This window comes from Ipomoea nil, unplaced genomic scaffold (assembly GCF_001879475.1).
Source record: "Ipomoea nil cultivar Tokyo-kokei standard unplaced genomic scaffold, Asagao_1.1 scaffold3210, whole genome shotgun sequence".
Classification (NCBI taxonomy): Eukaryota; Viridiplantae; Streptophyta; class Magnoliopsida; order Solanales; family Convolvulaceae; genus Ipomoea; species Ipomoea nil.
In genome coordinates this window covers 430,775-450,308 of record NW_017619638.1, presented here as the reverse complement: position 1 = coordinate 450,308, position 19,534 = coordinate 430,775, and positions in this window count along the sequence as shown.

Below are 19,534 nucleotides of genomic sequence, written 5' to 3'. Positions count from 1 at the left end.
AACGTTTGATCGCAACCAAACGGTGGACCGCAGCCCAAAAAGTGTATTTCTGATCGCAACCAGATTATGAACCGCAGCTCATGTATAACGTTTGATCGCAACCAAACGGTGGACCACAGCCCTATATAATATTTATATACCTGACCGATTGCAACCGGCCTGGTTAACAGCCGATGGTTCTCAACCCATCCAACTGCCCGTATAGCCAATTTGATTCAACCAAATTTGGGTATCATGCACACATAACACATAGCAAGCACATGCAACCCACATTAGCACATTGGGAAGGGGGGAAAACGTATAAATAAAACTATGCGTGGTCATCCACATACTAGGAATATTCCTAAGGGGTTCATACATCTTTCACCTAGGTCAACGGGATACCAATTCAACTAGCATGCAATACACAAGACTCTTTTATCCTACGAATGGTACCTGAAACATCAAACTAGACTCGGACACGACAAACGACGTCCGTTGGGACACCACGGGGTACGGGGAAACATCAAACGGGAAAACCTCCATCCCACTTTGGGAATTTCCAGCGGGTGGCCGGCTGGTGGAGGACCACACGCCGGCTGCCCACTGCCGGCGACACCCTTAGGGGCAGCGGTTAGGTGGCGGGTTCCCCTACCCCCACCTATCCCCCATTAACTCTTTTGCAATATTTTGGTCCCGGGATCTTTCGTGGAACCCGAAACCATGTTTTAATACTTTTAAACACAAATGACAACGCCAAGTAGTCAAGTAACGGATCAAAACCAAGAATCACATTGAATACATCCTAACATGACTTCTAAACATAATCAACACCCGAACATGCGAAATCCCACCCGAATATACCAAGAATGTCACAATACGAATTTCACGATTTAACCTAGGGCTCTAATCATATTTAAATCACAAAATCATACTTTATCTTTAAAATCAAGAACAACAAGATTTATCAAGAGCAACACACAATTATCAAAATCCTCTCATAATCATCAAGATTATTAATATCAACACATAAGCTCATCTTGTAACACCCCGTGTTACGGCCCCTAAACCAAATTAATCATTTAATTATTTACCCAAAAGAAAGGACTAAATCCCAATAATTAATTAGGAAAAGGCCCACCATAGTCCATGGGCCCTTATCCCTAAACCCAATCCCCTAGTCCTAGAAGGAATAGAACTAACCCTAATTAGGGACTCTTAGGTATATACATAGGGGGCATAGGAGGCACCTAGAACCCACACCACAATAATCTCTCACCACACAAGAAGTTCCAAGAATCCCCCTAGGAGAAATCAAGAAAGAATGAATCTTAAAGAAAGACCCTTCATAGCCAAGGAAATTAATTAAGGCTAAGAGGTAACCCATGTCTTAACAAAACCTATTTTCCTTGCTATAATTATCTTCTTTGGCCTCCTCTCTATACTTGTGTCTTGATGAATCGTTTATGATATTAATGATATGTTCTTGATGATTGTGAGATGATTTTATGTGTGATCTTGATGATCTTGATGATGATAAGAGGTTCTTGATGATTATGTGATGTTCTTGATGAATCTTGATGTTTTGGCAATTAAAAGATGAACTATGATTTTATTGATTTGAATACGATTAGAGCCCTAGGTTAAAATTGGGAATTTGGTATTGTGTTATTCTTGAAATAATTGGGTGGGATTTTGCATGTTCGGGTGTTGATTATGTTTTGAAGTCATAATAGGATATGTGCTATATGATTCTTGCTTTTGATCCGTTAATTGTCTACGTGGTGTCATCAATTGCATTTAAAAGTGTCTAAGCATGGTTTCGGGTTCCACAACGGATCCCGGGACGTCTATTTTGATAAAGAGTCAGTGGGGGGTAGGTGGGGGTAGGGGGACCCGCTGCCCGAGAAGGGCGTCGCCGACAGCGAGTAGGGGACTGCCCACCGGGCACCCGCTACCCGGAGGCTTGTCGCCGGTGGGTGGTCCTCCACCCACCGGCTACCCGCTGGAAATTGTCCAACTCGGGACTCCGGCTTTGTAACACCCCAGATTTTCAAGACTTTTAAAACTTATATAATAAAGATAGAATCTCATTAATTCCCAAAACACAATACAAAGAGTACGGGGTGCTATGCCACACCTGAGCTGGAGAACTCAGGTGCACAGGCTAACTAACTACTATCCTCAATAATGCAAATACATAATCATGGCACGCAGGCCGAAAGGGAAACTAACTACTTCTACACTTCAAGGTTCTAGCGCGCTCCAGTGTCTACTCTTCTGTGCCTGAAAGCCAAATATATCTGTTCAGCGAGAGATGCTGTAACCCACTCCAACGCGTTGAAATACAATACATATAGAGATATATATAGATATATGAAAACCATTTTGAAGCATGAAGATATATCCTGCGAGACTCTAGCTTGTAAAACCGAGAATGACTCGACAGATAAGGCTAGACACAAACAACAGTTATAATCAAGCGTATACAATCCACAACAGGCAAGACAGATAAAGCTGATCACAAATAATAGGCATAACCCAACATACACAATCCCCAGCATAAATCCCATAGTCAAATCCCCCAATATACTCATAAACACAACTCATCCATATCTCATCAAATAGCACACTTTGTTGGCGCCACAGGACCAATCGCATGCCCATACATGAGGGTCAGCGCATATAGCTCTGACACGGCCCCGCAGCACCCTGCCCCGTCTCTCATAAGGAGGAGCCGATCGCAACCGACTGATGGACCTTTGTCCTACATAATATTTATATACTTGACTGGTCTTTACTAGCCTGGTTAACAGTTGAGATGGTTCTCAGCCCATTCAACTGCCCGTATAGTGGACCTTTGTCCTATATAATATTTATATACCTGACCGGTCTTTACCAGCCTGGTTAACAGTTGAGATGGTTCTCAGCCCATTCAACTGCCCGTATAGTGGACCTTTGTCCTATATAATATTTATATACCTGACCGGTCTCTACCAGCCTGGTTAACAGCCGGTATGGTTCTCAGCCCATCCGACTGCCCGTATAGTGGAACTTAGTCCTATATAATATTTATATACCTGACCGGTCTCTACCAGCCTGGTTAACAGCCGGTGTGGTTCTCAGCCCACCCGACTACCCGTATAGCCCGATTGATCTTAACCAACTCGGGTTACACACACACATAACATATAGCAAGTACATGCAACCCACATTAACACGTTGGGAAGGGGGAGAAAACGTATAACAAAACCTATGCGTGATCCTTCACATACTAAGAATAGTCCTAAGGGGTTCATGCTTCTTCCACCTAGGTCAACGGGATACCAATTCAATTAGCATGCAATATAATAGACTCATAAACCTACGAACGGTACCCGAAATATCAAACTAGACATAGGCATGATACACGGAGCCCGTTGGGACACCACGGGGGACGGGGGAACATCAAACGGGGAAGCCGGGATCCCAAGGTGGGATAATTTCCAGCGGGTAGCCGGTGGGTGGGGGCCACCCGCCGGCTGCCCGCCGGACTTTACTGTTCCGGGCAGCGGGTCACCGGCGGGCAGCTGCCCGCCCGCCGGCCACCCGCTGCCGGGCGGTGTTTCACGGCCGTGGGTAGGTGGCGGGTCCCCTACCCCCCACCTACCCCCCACTGACTCTTTTCACACACTTTACGCCCCGGGAACCGTTGTGGAACCCGAAACCATGCTTAGACACTTTACAATGCAATTAACGGCAACACGTAGATAATTAACGAATCAAATACAAGAAACGAACGGCACATAACCTATCATGCTCTTCTAAATATAATCAACACCCAAACATGCGATTTCCCCACCCGATAAACCAAGAATAAGATCATACGATACAACCTAGGGTTCTAATCACTTTTATACCAACAAGAATACGGTTCGTCTTCTAATTACAAGATTCGGTACAAATAACACATAATCATTAAGAATGCCATACAATAATCAAGAACGACATATAATCATCAAGAACTCCACATAATCATCAAGAACACCATAATTATCAAGAATCTCTCAATATCAAGATCGCCCATGGAATTATCCCATCAATCGTCAATAATAATATCACAAGTCACCAATACACAATAATATGGGGAAATCCTACGGGGGAAATCATAGCTATGAAAATAGGTTTTGTTGAGACATGGGTTACCTCTTAGCTTTAATTAATTCCTTGGCTATGAAGGGTCTTTCTTTAAGCTTTCTTCTTTCTTGATTTCTCCTAAGGGGATTCTTGGAACTTCTTGTGTGGTGAGAGATTATGGTGGTGAGAGATCTAGGTGCCTCCTATATCCCTATTTATATATTTAAGACTCCTAATTAGGATCGGAATGGTATGGGTTTACTAATTCTATTCCTTACAGGACTAAGGGCTTATTTTAGGGATAAGGGTCCATGGTCCATAGTGGACCATATTAATTAATTAAGGGGAATCCTAATCGTAGCCTGAATAGTAAACGACCTACTTCCTTTATTCCTAACTAGGTCTAGGATTCCTAATTAGAATCTGAATAGTAAAGGGTTTACTTTCTTTATTCCTAATAGGCTTAAGACTCTAATTTAGGCAAGGGTCCACGGTTCATGGTGGACCTTATTAATTAATTAAATCATATTTAATTATTATTAACGGGATTAATTAAATAATTAATCCGGGATTGAAGGCCGTAACACGGGGTGTTACACTCTCCCCCCCTTACGAGAAGCTTCGTCCCCGAAGCTTGGAAATCATTGCGGGGGTAACGAGTCCCAAGTAGTACGGTGGTCCTATAGCGAAAGTATTCTACGGGGAAACTGTATAATTGTATGTTTACGTGTGCTGGGTTTTTGGGAACGATTAGGTTTAAAGGGCTAAGAGAGTGGGTTTCAAACCTGAGGACAAAGTGAATTTAGGAATTAGGATCAAAGTTTTCAAGGTTGCAACTTAGGGTGTGAGGTTTCCACCTTGTATGGAATCGTTAAAATAGGGGATCAAGAGTGTGGTTGAAGGGTAGAAAGGGTTTTGAAATAAGGAGGGGGCCGATTTTCCGAGGGAGGGAAGGGAATTCGGCTAGGATGGTTTAAGGGTTCTCGATCTTCAAGTGGCTATTCTGGTTTGATGCTTTGATCACGACGTATTGACGAACTGATGATCCTTCTTCCTTGGTGTTGGCACTTGCTTGACTTTAAGATTCTTGTTAGACCTTACTTCCCAGGCAAAGGTTTCATCCTTCTCCCCTATCTTGAGGGAATCTCCCGTGATGATTTAACACTTACTTCTTTAACGCGCCCAAGGTCTTGACCAAGTTTGGTCAACCAAGCCAATCTCTTAGGGCGCACTTCCCAAATTCTTCCCAAAGTTTTTTGGGAGTCGGTAAACTTTGGGTTGATTTTCCCTTCTTATTGAATTTCATCTCCTCTTTAGTGAATGAAATTCTTAGTAAGACTTCATGTCTTCCCCGAGGTTCGACTAGTTGTGCCTTTTTGTGTTACTTTTAATGATGAAGGTGTCCTTGCATGCTCTTTTTCTTCTTGAAGCGCAGTTGGTTACCTAATCCCGTTGTGGAATGACTTGGTGAGTTTACGAGTCATCTCATTTCCTTGTGGGTCCTTAATGATCCTTGAGATTTTTGGCACAAATGTGCTCTTTGCTTTTTGCCTAGCACCACGGGCTACGTCGTTCTTGATTCCATACAACTTGTAAGGAGTCCTCTGATTTGCTTGAACGATATCCATGGTTTGGAGGAGTCCCGATCCATCCTTAGCATTTTGACTCTTAAGGCCTTTGTGGGTCCTTAGCACGAGTTCCCAACTCGTCTCCTTGGTCTGCACAATCCTTTATGCCAATCATCCCTAGTCGGTTGCATCGTAGAATCCAACTTCAACTCCACGTGTAATGCAATTGGTTGTGCTTTTCCGACGGTGTCTTGCGTGTCAAGGTCTTTTACCGATGACACCATGTTTGGGCGACCCATGGTTCCTTACCCAAGACTCGCGTTCATCAATCGAGGCACACAAGTGCGCCATGAATCAATAAAACGAGGGGTTAAGAAATCAGCACATTGTACCAGTGGGCGCGAGGTGGGCGGTCGTCCGCCTGCCAAGCTCCTGTCAGGGACCCGTCAAGGTCCCACCAAGGTCCCGTTGGGAACCCGCGGGAAGGTGACTAGGAAGAGTGAATTTCTTCGGGAAAAATCCCATGAATGCACCGATTCAAGTCCCGACAAGCCCCATGCCCATGTGCACAACAAAAAGGTACTTGAATACATAGGATGACCCATCGTATAGTTTTATTGATCCTTAAGTACGAGTTATAGATGAGTCAAGACTCTCGCATGTTCTTTCCGTTTAGTAGGTCGGGTCCGGTTTCCAATTGGCAACCTCGTCACCTTCACTGGGAAGTTGGTTATAAGCCAACTTTGTCTTTTCCTTGCTTAATTGATGACAAGCCTTCTTGGTTTTTCTTGGAGTTCGGCTTGTCGTTCGTTCTTTGTTCAATCCTTTGGTGCCCAAGTGCTTGGTGATGCGTTTCTCTTCCTTGGAATGCATTTGATTGACTGCCCTTTGATGTCGTATGGTGTTTTGGCGATTTTGTGGTTTACATGTACTTCTTACGGTGCCTTAAAACCATCAAGGTCCTTGTTCCAAGGTAAGGCCCTTATTGCCGGGAGGCTCTAGTTGTATGATACTTTCTATGCGTCTGTGTAAATCTTGCATTGCACTCCGTATAGGTAATGCCTCCAAATTTTCGGTGCGAATACGATGGCGGCTAGCTCGAGGTCGTGGGTGGGGTATTTTCTTCGTGGGTTCTGAGTTGCCTAGATGCGTATGCTATTACCTTGCCTTTTTGCATTAGCACGCACCTCAACCCCCTTTTTGGACGCGTCACTGAAGACCTCGAACCCTCCCACCCCGGAGGGGATGGCTAGTACGGGTGCCGTGGTTAACTTATCCTTCAATTCCTGAAAGGCTGCGACGCAGTTGTCGTCCCCTCGGAAAGGGGTCTCCTTTTTCATGAGTTTAATGAGAGGTTGGGCTATCTTGGTAAAGTCGGGTACAAACCTCCTGTAGTAGCCAGCCAAGCCCAGGAAGCTTCGGACCTCTGAAAGTGAGTTCGGTGTGGACCATTCCTTAACGGCCTGGGCTTTGGTGGGGTCCACCTTAATTCCTTCTTTGGTTATTACGTGGCCTAGGAAGGTCACGCTGTCTTTCCAGAATTCGCATTTGGAGAACTTAGCGTATAGCTGGTGCTCTCTTAGAGTTTGTTAAGGTTATGCGGAGGTGCCTTTCATGTCCTTCCTTGTTTCGGGAGTAGCCTAGGATGTCGTCAATGAATACGATGACGAAGTCATCCAGGTGAGGTCGGAATACTCGGTTCATGAGGTCCATGAGTATGGCGGGTGCGGGGTGGAGTCGTCCTTGTAGCCGTGCCCCTAGGTACTCTCAGTTGAACCCCCGGTTGTTGCCCATAAGTTCTTTGTGGACCTATCAAAGATCAACCTCGTGTCTTGAAGTAGAACGAGGCTATCTCTACGTGGCGTTCCTCTGGGCATTCTCCTAACCCAAGGATTTTGTTGAAGGTTCGGATTCATTCTTCGAGGAGTGTGGGATCCTTGACTGTCTTCTTATTGGCGCCATGCTGCTGGTTTTCAGGGTCAATATTTATTGTAATGATGAGTCAGTGTGTTGCACCCTTACCTTGGTGTGGTAAGCGTAGGGGGAGTTCTTTTAGAGAGGGATAAAGTGAGGGGAAGTTATGTGTAGGTTTCACAATCTCACCGCGCGTCCTAAGATTCCTGAATCCTATGTCCCTTAATACCTAGAGTTCAAGCCTAATGTCCTAAAGTCCGGTCTTAAGAGTCTTATCCTAGGGTCAAACTTAGGCTCTGATACCAACTGTAACACCCCAGATTTTCAAGACTTTTAAAACTTATATAATAAAGATAGAATCTCATTAATTTCCAAAACACAATACAAAGAGTACGGGGTGCTATGCCACACCTGAGCTGGAGAACTCAGGTGCACAGGCTAACTAACTACTATCCTCAATAATGCAAATACATAATCATGGCACGCAGGCCGAAAGGGAAACTAACTACTTCTACACTTCAAGGTTCTAGCGCGCTCCAGTGTCTACTCTTCTGTGCCTGAAAGCCAAATATATCTGTTCAGCGAGAGATGCTGGTAACCCACTCCAACGCGTTGAAATACAATACATATAGAGATATATATAGATATACGAAAACCATTTTGAAGCATGAAGATATATCCTGCGAGACTCTAGCTTTTAAAACCGGGAATGACTCGACAGATAAGGCTAGACACAAACAACAGTTATAATCAAGCGTATACAATCCACAACAGGCAAGACAGATAAAGCTGATCACAAATAATAGGCATAACCCAACATACACAATCCCCAGCATAAATCCCATAGTCAAATCCCCCAATATACTCATAAACACAACTCATCCATATCTCATCAAATAGCACACTTTGTTGGCGCCACAGGACCAATCGCATGCCCATACATGAGGGTCAGCGCATATAGCTCTGACACGGCCCCGCAGCACCCTGCCCCGTCTCTCATACGGAGGAGCCGATCGCAACCGACTGATGGACCTTTGTCCTACATAATATTTATATACTTGACCGGTCTTTACCAGCCTGGTTAACAGTTGAGATGGTTCTCAGCCCATTCAACTGCCCGTATAGTGGACCTTTGTCCTATATAATATTTATATACCTGACCGGTCTCTACCAGCCTGGTTAACAGCCGGTATGGTTCTCAGCCCATCCGACTGCCCGTATAGTGGAACTTAGTCCTATATAATATTTATATACCTGACCGGTCTCTACCAGCCTGGTTAACAGCCGGTGTGGTTCTCAGCCCACCCGACTGCCCGTATAGCCCGATTGATCTTAACCAACTCGGGGTTACACACACACATAACATATAGCAAGTACATGCAACCCACATTACCACGTTGGGAAGGGGGAGAAAACGTATAACAAAACCTATGCGTGATCCTTCACATACTAAGAATAGTCCTAAGGGGTTCATGCTTCTTCCACCTAGGTCAACGGGATACCAATTCAATTAGCATGCAATATAATAGACTCATAAACCTACGAACGGTACCCGAAATATTAAACTAGACATAGGCATGATACACGGAGTCCGTTGGGACACCACGGGGGACGGGGGAACATCAAACGGGGAAGCCGGGATCCCAAGGTGGGATAATTTCCAGCGGGTAGCCGGTGGGTGGGGGGCCACCCGCCGGACTTTACTGTTCCGGGCAGCGGGTCGCCGGCGGGCAGCTGCCCGCCCGCCGGCCACCCGCTGCCGGGCGGTGTTTCACGGCCGTGGGTAGGTGGCGGGTCCCCTACCCCCCACTGACTCTTTTCACACACTTTACGCCCCGAGAACCATTGTGGAACCCGAAACCATGCTTAGACACTTTACAATGCAATTAACGGCAACACGTAGATAATTAACGAATCAAATACAAGAAACGAACGGCACATAACCTATCATGCTCTTCTAAATATAATCAACACCCAAACATGCGATTTCCCCACCCGATAAACCAAGAATAAGATCATACGATACAACCTAGGGTTCTAATCACTTTTATACCAACAAGAATACGGTTCGTCTTCTAATTACAAGATTCGGTACAAATAACACATAAGCATTAAGAATGCCATACAATAATCAAGAACGACATATAATCATCAAGAACTCCACATAATCATCAAGAACACCATAATTATCAAGAATCTCTCAATATCAAGATCACCCATGGAATTATCCCATCAATCGTCAATAATAATATCACAAGTCACCAATACACAATAATATGGGGAAATCCTACGGGGGAAATCATAGCTATGAAAATAGGTTTTGTTGAGACATGGGTTACCTCTTAGCTTTAATTAATTCCTTGGCTATCAAGGGTCTTTCTTTAAGCTTTCTTCTTTCTTGATTTCTCCTAAGGGGATTCTTGGAACTTCTTGTGTGGTGAGAGATTATGGTGGTGAGAGATCTAGGTGCCTCCTATATCCCTATTTATATATTTAAGACTCCTAATTAGGATCTGAATGGTATGGGTTTACTAATTCTATTCCTTACAGGACTAAGGGCTTATTTTAGGGATAAGGGTCCATGGTCCATAGTGGACCATATTAATTAATTAAGGGGAATCCTAATCGTAGTCTGAATAGTAAAAGGCCTACTTCCTTTATCCTAACTAGGTCTAGGATTCCTAATTAGAATCTGAATAGTAAAGGGTTTACTTTCTTTATTCCTAATAGGCTTAAGACTCTAATTTAGGCAAGGGTCCACGGTTCATGGTGGACCTTATTAATTAATTAAATCATATTTAATTATTATTAACGGGATTAATTAAATAATTAATCCGGGATTGAAGGCCGTAACACGGGGTGTTACAGGCTTCCCCGTTTGATGTTTCCCCGACCCTCGTGGTGTCCCAACGGACTCCGTTTATCGTGCCTAAGTCTAGTTTGATGGGTCGGATACCGTTCGTAGGATAAATGACTTTTATATATATATCGCATGCTAGTTGAATTGGTATCCCGTTGGCCTAGGTGAAAGAAGTATGAACCCCTTAGGACTATTCCTAGTTTGTGGATGACCACGCATAGGTTTCTTTATACGTTTTCTTCCCTTTCCCAATGTGCTAATATGAGTTGCATGTGCTTGCTATGTGTTATGTGTGCATGATACCCCAATTTGGTTGCGATCAAATTGGTTATTCCTGAGCTGCGGTTTAGAAGCTGGCTACGGTCAGAATTACACTCTTGGGCTCCACCGTTTGGTTGCGATCAAACGTTTTACATGAGCTGCGGTTCATATTCCTGGCTGCGGTCAGATGATCACTTTTGGGCTGCGGTCTACCGTTTGGTTGCGATCAAACGTTTTACATGAGCTGCGGTTCATATTCCTGGCTGCGGTCAGATGACTACTCTTGGGCTGCGGTCCACTGTTTGGATGCGATCAAACATTATGATGAGCTGCGGTTCATCGGTCGGTTGCGATCGACACCTTCGTATTGCGATACGAGGCAGGGTGCTGCGGGGTCGTGTTAGAGCTATAAGCGCTGACCCTCATGTATGGACATGCGATTGGTCCTGTGGCGCCACCAAATTGTACTTGTGTGTGATGAGATACGAATTGGGATGATGATATGAATGAGATGAAGTGAATCTGTGACCATAGGATATATGCTACTATCTTTATATGCTTGATTATAACTATTGAATGTGCTTATCCCTATCTGTCGAGTCTATTCTTGGTTTTAAAACTAGTCTCTTAAGTATATATCTTCCTGCTTCAAAATGGTTTTCATATATATATATATATATATATATATATATATATATATATATATATATATATATATATATATATATCTATCTATAATGTATTTCAACGCGTTGGAGTGGGTTACCAGCATCTCTCGCTGAACAGATATATTTGGCTTTTAGGCACAGAGGAGTAGACACTGGAGCGCGCTATAGATTTGGAGCGTTGAGTAGATAGTTTCCCTTTCGGCCTGCGTGCCATGCTTATGTATTTACATTATTGAGGATATTAGTTAGTTTGCCTGTGCACCTGAGCTCTCTAGCTCAGGTGTGGCATAGCACCCCGTACTCTACTATATTATGTTTTGGGATTTAATGAGAATTTACCTTTATTATATAAGTCTCAAAAGTTTTAAAATGTCGGAGTGTTACAGTTGGTATCAGAGCCTAAGTTTGACCCTAGGATAAGACTCTTAAGACCAGGACCTTAGGACAATAGGCTTAAACTCGAAGTATTTAAGTACATAGGACTCAGGATACTTAAGACGCGTGGTGAGATTGTGAGCATAACCACCATCACATATCCCCCCCCCCCCGCCTTCACTCTTGTTTAAATTAAAAGAACTTCCCCTCCGCTTATCACACCAAGGTAAGGGTACAAAACTCTAACTCGACATTACTATAAACATTGGCCCAGTAAACAGCAGCATGGCACCAAACCGAAGACAATCAAGGACCCCGGAACCCACCCCACACGATCCCCTGACTCAAACCCTACAGCAACTAACACAAGTCGCCCAGACGCTAAGCGACGTAGCTCTCCGCAACAACAGACCCCCACCACCTCCATCAAACACTAACTCGGAAGTCGCCCGACAAGTTTCAAATCATCGACCACCCACTTTCTCAGGAGAAGAAGATCCCGTAATCCTCGAAGAATGGATCCAGACCTTAGACAAGATTCTAGGGTTGGTAGAATGCCCAGAGGAACGTCGTGTAGAGATAGCCTCATTCTATTTCGGACACGAGGCGGACCTTTGGTGGATCCACGAAGGGCCCACTTACAGACAGGAACCAGGATTCGACTGGGAAAACCTCAAAACACGACAACGAGAACGATTCTATACAACACACGTCAAGGCATCCATGCACGAAGAGTTCCTCCACTTGAAACAAGGAACGACTACCGTCATGGAATACCATAAACGGTTCCTCGAGCTAGCACGCTTCGCACCAGAACTAGTCCCCACTGAGGCAACCAAAATAGAAAGGTTTGTAGCAAGTCTCAACTTCGAAGCCCGAAAAGCACTAATAGTAAGCAGACCCCGGACCCTCAACGAGGCTTACTCTAGTGCCGCAAATCTCTATCGGATCCAATTGCAACAACGTGGGGTTCAGGAACATATTCGAAAAAGGAACACAGGAAGTGGAGCACCACCTATGAAAAGAACAAGGAACGACGCCAACACGAGATCAAGCAATCCAGTCGGCCAGAGGCCACCCCTAGGAAACAACGAAACTAACACAAGGAGCTTCCCTTGCCCAAAATGCAATAGAAGCCATAGGGGCAGAGATTGCATGGGCAACCCCTGGCGATGCTTCAACTGCGGGGAAGAAGGGCACAAGGCCTTTCAATGCACTAAACCCCAGAAATCACGCCCCACCACCACGGTCCAACACGGGGGCATGAATCATCAAGGAAACTACGGTGCCCCCGGAAAGGTGTTCGTCATAAGCCGCACCCAGGCCGAACTCGAGAACGAAATCAACCACAAGGAAGGAAACATGGCCCCAGGGGACGAGGACTACGCAAACCCACCAGAAGAAAACCAAGAAGATGAATTCCGTTTAGGATAACTGGCAAATCTCTTGTAACCACCCTCGTAGTGGAATTACTTGCTTAGATTAGCTACTTCAGAATTATTATAAATAAAGAGCTAAGTGGAAATTAATTTTAGCGTAAGGTAAAAAGACTAGCTTATGCACATCAACAACAAAAAGGGGACCAAACAAAAAACCAAGTCTTCTACCACTAGAAGACGAAAGAAGGAAAAAGACAAGGATCACACAATGAAGAAAACTAGTGTTACCAATGAGAATTAAACCCTTGACCTTCCACTTATAAGATTAAGACCCTAACCACTAAGCCATGAGTGTTTCTTAAAACTTCAAGGGAACACTCCCTTCTCAAATCCCTAAACCCCACAAAAATCCCCAAATCAAAACACTTCTTCTTCTTCCACATTCCCTCACCCTCTCTCTCTCTCTCTCTTCCTCTCCCTCTCACCTCCCCGCCGACCCAATGCCACCCCAGCAACCATCACTGCCCGTCGCCGTCACCAGCCGAGTCGCCACCGGCCACCCAGGCGACGCCCCAACGCACGCCACCGGCGCCACCCGGAAGCAACACGCGACGCCACCACCGTCCGTCACACGCCCAGACACACCCCGCTACCACACGCATCACCACTGCCCGTGTAACACCCCGTGTTACGACCCTTAAAACCAATTAATCCTTTAATCAATTACCCAAAAGAAAGAATTAAATTACAGAAATTAATTAGGAAAAAGCCCACCATAGTCCGTGGGCCCCCATCTCTAAACCCAACCCCTAGTCCTACAAGGATTAGATCCTAAAATAAGACCCTTAGATATATAAATAGGGAACCTAGAGGGCACCTAGAACCCCCCACAAGAATAACGCCCCACCACCCCAAAAGAGCTCCAAGAATCCCCTTAGAAGATATCAAGAAAGCAAGAAAGCTTAAAGAAAGACCCTTCATAGCCAAGGAATTAATTAAGGCTAAGAGGTAACCCATGTCTCAACAAAACCTATTTTCATAGCTATGATTTCCCCTGTAGGATTTCCCCGTATTATTGTGTATTGATGATTTGTGATGTTATTATTGATGATTGCTGGGATAATTCCATGGGTGATCTTGATATTGGGAGATTCTTGATAATTATGGTGTTCTTAACGATTATGTGGAGTTCTTGATGATTATATGTTGTTCTTGATAATCGTATGGCGTTCTTGATGCTTATGTGTTATTTGTACCGAATCTTGTAATTAGAAGATGAACCGTATTCTTGTTGATGTAAAAGTAATTAGAACCCTAGGTTGATGTTCTTGTTGGCGTTCTTGATGCTTATGTGATATTCTTACCGAATCTTGTAATTGGAAGACGAATCGTATGCTTGTTGGTATAAAAGTGATTAGAACCCTAGGTGGTATCGTATGATATTGTTCTTGGTGTATCGGGTGGGGAAATCGCATGTTTGGGTGTCGATTATGTTTAGAAAAGCATGATAGGTTATGTGCCGTACGTTTCTCGTATTTGATCCGTTAATTGTCTACGTGTTGATCGTTAATTGCGTTGTAAAGTGTCTAAGTATGGTTTCGGGTTCCACAATGGTTCCCGGGGCGTTTTGTGTATAAAGAGTCAGTGGGGGGGGTTGGGGACCCCGCCACCTACCCGCGGCCAGAAGGGACGCCTCCAGCAGCGGGCAGCTGCCCGCCGGCGACCCGCTGCCCGGAACAGTGCTTACCGGTGGGCAGCCGGCGGGTGGCCCCCCCACCCACCGGCTACCCGCTGGAAATCTCCCCCATTCGGGATCCCGGCTTCCCCGTTTGATGTTTCCCCGATCCCTGTGGTGTCCCAACGGACTCCGTTCATCGTGCCGTGTCTAGTTTGGTGTTTCGGGTACCGTTCGTAGGTTTATGAGTCTTTTATGTTGCATGCTAGTTGAATTGGTATCCCGTTGACCTAGGTGGAAGAAGTATGAACCCCTTAGGACCATTCTTAGTATGTGAAGGATCACGCATAGGTTTTGTTATACGCATTCTCCCCTTCCCAATGTGTTAATGTGGGCTGCATGTGCTTGCTATGTGTTATGTGTGCATGACACCCCAATTCGGTTGCGATCGGATTGGTTATTCCTGAGCTGCGGTTCAGAAGCTGGCTGCGGTCAGATTTACAATCTTGGGCTGCGGTCCACCGTTTGGTTGCGATCAAACGTTTCTACATGAGCTGCGGTTCATACTTTCCTGGCTGCGGTCAGATGACATACTCTTGGGCTGCGGTCCACTGTTTGGTTGCGATCAAACTATGATGAGCTGCGGTTCATCGGTCGGTTGCGATCGACGCCTCCGTGTTGCGATTCGGGGCAGGGTGCTGCGGGGCCGTGTCAGAGCTATATGCGCTAACCCTCATGTATGGGCATGCGATTGGTCCTGTGGCGCCAACAAAGTGTGCTATGTGATGAGATATGGATGAGTTATGAGTATCTTGGGGGATGTGACTATGGGATTTATGCTGGGGATTGTTTATGTTGGTTAAGTTTATTAATTGTGCTCAGCTTTATCTGTCTTGCCTGTTGTGGATTGTATACGCTTGTTATAACTGTTGCTTGTGTCTAGCCTTATCTGTCGAGTCATTCCCGGTTTTAAAAGCTAGAGTTCGTAGAATATATCTTCATGCTCAAAATGGTTTTCGTATATCTATATATATATATCTCTATATGTATTGTATTTCAACGCGTTGGAGTGGGTTACCAGCATCTCTCGCTGAACAGATATATTTGGCTTTCAGGCACAGAGGATTAGAGCACCGGAGCGCGCTAGACTGGAGCGTAGAAGTAGAGTAGTTTCCCTTTCGGCCTGCGTGCAATGTTATGCATTTATATTTCGGAGGATATTAGTTAGATAGCCTGTGCACCTGGGTTCTCTAGCCCAGGTGTGGCATAGCACCCCGTACGCTTATGTTACACTTTGGGATTTAGTGAGATGTTATCCTTGTTATATAAGTTTTAAATGTTCTTGAAAATCTGGGGTGTTACAGTTGGCATCAGAGCCTAAGTTGACCCTAGGATAAGACTCTTAAGATCAGACCTTAGGACATTAAGCTTAAACTCTAGGTACTTAGGGACAAAGGATTTAGGAATCTTAGGACGCGCGGTGAGATTGTGAAACCTACACATAACCCTTCCTCACTTTATCCCTCTCTAACTTAAAGAAACCCCCCCTTCACTTATTGCATCAAGGTAAGGACGCAAAATAACATCGACCTATGAACACCAGGATGGCGCCGAAAAGAAGACAGGAAGGAACACCGGAACTCCCCACTCAGGAATTCCTGACTCAGAATCTGCAACGCCTGGCCCAAATTGCCCAGGCACTAAGTACCACCGTTTCCCAGCCTTCACCAACAAACAAGAACTTGGAGATCCACCACCAAGTCTCGACACACCAACCACCCACCCTCTCGGGGAACGAAGACCCCACGACCCTCGAGGAGTGGATCAGGACTTTCGACAAGATATTCAGGGCAACTAAATGCCCCGAAGGACACCAAGTAAGAATGGCCTCCTTCTACTTCAGACACGAGGCCGACACCTGGTGGGCTCACGAAGGACCCACCTGCGAACACGACCCCGGATTCAACTGGGAAGCCCTAAAAACGCGGCTACGAGAACAATTCTATCCCAACCATCTAAGAGCCACCATATACGAAGAATTCCTCCACCTAAGACAAGGTGCAACCTCGATCACGGAATACTACCAACAATTCCACCGACTGGCTCGCCTCATCCCCGAGCTAGTACCCACCGAGAGGACCAGAATCGAAAGGTTCATAACAGGCCTCGACCCCGAATATCAAAAAGCCCTGGCCACACAAGAGCCAGGAACCCTCGGGGAGGCCTATGCCAAGGCATCCCAACTACAACAAGTGCCAAACCAACCCCAGGAAACACGTCTGGGGTACAAAAGGAAATCTGAAGGAAATCACGTAAACTCCACCCGCGGCCCTAAAAACCCAGGGCCGCCTCACCACGCCAAGTCACGGCGACAACCATTCAAGGAAGAATCCTTACTCTAAGCAAAGCCAAAATTGGGGATAGCAACATAGTCTCCGGAACCTTCCAAGTACACGCCACCTCCGCCACAGTATTGTTTGACTCAGGGGCTACCAACTTGTTTATAGCAACCGAGTTTGCCACTCAGCTCGGCCTCAACTCCAGCACCAAGGTCCGACTTCAGGTCAAGGTGGCCTCAGGCGAAATCCTAGAATGCGACCGCATGTACGAAAATATAATGATCACCATACAAGGGGTGGAATTTCCCAGCAACTTAATCCGATTCAAACTGGATGGGGTACAGGTGATCTTGGGCATGGATTGGCTAGGGAAATACCAAGCACAAATCCTATGCGGAGAACAAAAAGTGGTCCTACGGGGGCCAAGCGGTAAGAGGGTGTCATACCGTGGGACCCACCGGGAGGCTGGGATCAGAGTGGTGAACATGATAAAAATGAAGAAATACCTAAACAAAGGAAGCAAGGCCTTCCTATTTTCGGTCGAGGACCTCAGCACCAAAACCCCCGAACCACAAACCATTCCAGTGGTAAACGAATTCACCGACGTCTTCCCGGACGAAATCCCCGGGGCACCCCCAGCCAGAGAAGTCGAGTTCACCATAGATCTCGTATCGGGCGCTGCCCCGATTTCTAAACCACCCTACCGGTTAGCACCAAAAGAAATGAAGGAACTGAAGACACAACTGCAGGAATTGCTAGACAAGGGCTACATCCGTCCTAGCACCTCCCCATGGGGAGCGCCAGTGTTGTTTGTTAAAAAGAATGATGCGAGCATGCGCCTATGCATCGACTACAGGGAACTTAACCAAGTCACAATAAAGAATAAGTATCCCCTTCCCCGAATCGACGACTTGTTCGACCAACTTAAAGGGGCAGGGGTATTTTCGAAGATTGATCTAAGATCCGGGTATCACCAAATACAAGTGGCCAAACCGGACATTCAGAAAATAGCCTTCCGGACACGTTATGGCCACTATGAATTCACCGTAATGCCCTTCGGACTCACCAACGCGCCTGCCATATTCATGGACCTCATGAACCGAGTATTCCGACCCCACTTGGATGACTTTGTCATTGTATTCATTGACGACATCCTAGTCTATTCCCGAAACAAGGAAGAACATGCAAGACACCTCCGCATAACCCTGCAGACTCTAAGAGAGCACCAACTATACGCCAAGTTCTCTAAATGCGAATTCTGGAAAGACAGTGTGGCCTTCCTAGGTCACGTGATAGCCAAGGAAGGAATTAAGGTGGACCCCGCCAAAATCAGTGCCGTTGAGGAATGGACCACACCGAGCTCACTCTCAGAAGTCCAAAGCTTCCTAGGCTTGGCCGGCTACTACAGGAGGTTTGTACCCGACTTCGCCAAGATAGCCCAACCCCTCAACAAACTCATGAAAAAGGAAACTCCCTTCCGATGGGACAACAACTGCATCTCAGCCTTTCGAGAATTGAAGGATAAGTTAACCACGGCACCCGTACTCGCCATTCCCTCTGGGGAGGAAGGATTCGAGGTCTTCAGTGACGCATCCAAGAAGGGGTTGGGGTGCGTGCTAATGCAAAAAGGCCGAGTAATAGCCTACGCATCCAGGCAGCTCAAAACCCACGAAGAGAACTACCCCACCCACGACCTCGAACTAGCCGCTATCGTGTTCGCACTAAAAATTTGGAGGCATTACTTATATGGGGTGCAATGCAAGATCTACACGGACCATAAGAGCCTAAAGTACATCTTCACCCAGAAAGACCTAAACATGAGACAACGGAGGTGGTTAGAACTCATAAAGGACTACGACCTGGACATCCAATACCACGAGGGGAAAGCTAACGTTGTGGCAGATGCCCTAAGCAGAAAGGCTAACCACTCCCTCAACACCACCTGGGTCCTATCGGACCAACTGTACAGGGACTTCCAAAGACTGAATTTGGAAATAATAAAGCAAGATCAAACCCACCCCGATGCCCACTTGTTCAACACACAAGTCATACCTACACTCTTCGAGGAAATCAAAATAGGGCAACAGCAGGATCCGGAACTAGATAAGATCCGCCTCGACCTAACCCAGGGGAAGGAAGGACCCTTCAAAATACACGAAGACGGCAGTCTCCGTTACCAAGGTAGGTGGTGCGTGCCCTCAACGCACCCCCACTTGAAACAACAAATCTTGGAGGAAGGACACAACTCCCCATACTCAGTTCACCCAGGGGGTGACAAGCTATACCAAGATGTGAAAAGGTCGTTCTGGTGGCCCAACATGAAAAAGGAAATCGCGGATTTCGTGGCCAAGTGTCTGAATTGCCAAAGGGTGAAGGCCGAACGATGCAAACCCAAGGGAC